Here is a 1031-nt window from a genome sequence, read left to right as displayed (position 1 = left end):
TTATTATTATTATAAAATATTATTAGTCAGACAAGTATGTTTTAGTAATGATGTTGGCCACTAACGCTGAACAGAAAGATATCTAGTAAAATCACACAAAATACATTTGCATATTTCTGACTTCAAAATGTGATTAGAATAAAAGACTATCACTTTCAATTATTTGGTTAGATGTTTTTCCACTTTAAAACAACTCCCTTCAAACATTGTTCTCCTCCCCCACAAGATCATGGGGTTGAAAACGCAAACAACTTTTGCAACACTTCTGCATGCCTGAGAGCAAATTAATTGGAGCTTTGAAAACAGCAAATGAGTTCTTACATAAATTAATAAATGTTAATGGATGGTTCACATCAGGGGCGGTTCTAGTATTTCGTCCTAGAGAGACCATTAGATAGAAAGATACAAATTACCTAAATAAACTTAAGAGTGCTTGTGAAAACTCTATTACTCCATGAAGTAAATTTGCACAAATATCTAATAAAGCTACAGAAGTTAACGTTACTTAGATAAGACAAGAGCAGTGAGTGATTCTCTATTTTTCTTTTGTTGTTTGATTAACATTATTAACATAAGAAATGCACGGATCCGTTATATTGACATACATCCGATATTTTCTTAACAGTTTATGTTTACTTGGACTGTGTTTACCATTCTGAAATAATTTTGTGTATATTTGCTCAAGAAGACGCAGAATAAAACTTGTTACTTGCGTGCTGTTTTTTGTGTGCCTGTTTCACGTGTGCGCGAACGCAGAAACGATCCATACTAGCGTGCACCGCATTGAGATCTCTTTCACGCTGTCTTGCGCTTGAATGGCTTAAAAGCACTTTAACATTTAAATTGACAAGACTTAAAACACGTGAGAATGGTCAACTTTCTTGAGGAAGCAGCACTGGCCCAATCATTCAGATAGCTGATTATAGTTTTAAGGGGGCTGAGACAACAGATAGGGGGGCTGAAGCCCACGTAAATAAGGTCTAGAACCACATCTGGACTGAAAAGGAAAATGGGAGTGAAGGTGCAGTTTA

General features: G+C 35.5%; 1 protein-coding gene across 1 annotated transcript in view; it reads right to left on the bottom strand.

Annotated features, from left to right (window-relative positions):
* Positions 1 to 1031, bottom strand: part of LOC107737066 (membrane protein FAM159A-like) — an 18086-nt gene that overhangs the window by 14015 nt on the left and 3040 nt on the right. The gene's annotated exons all lie outside the window — the stretch shown is intronic.

This window comes from Sinocyclocheilus rhinocerous, unplaced genomic scaffold (genome assembly GCF_001515625.1).
Source record: "Sinocyclocheilus rhinocerous isolate Xijiao unplaced genomic scaffold, SAMN03320098_v1.1 scaffold464, whole genome shotgun sequence".
Taxonomy (NCBI): domain Eukaryota; kingdom Metazoa; phylum Chordata; class Actinopteri; order Cypriniformes; family Cyprinidae; genus Sinocyclocheilus; species Sinocyclocheilus rhinocerous.
This window is presented reverse-complemented; position numbering and strand designations above follow the sequence as displayed.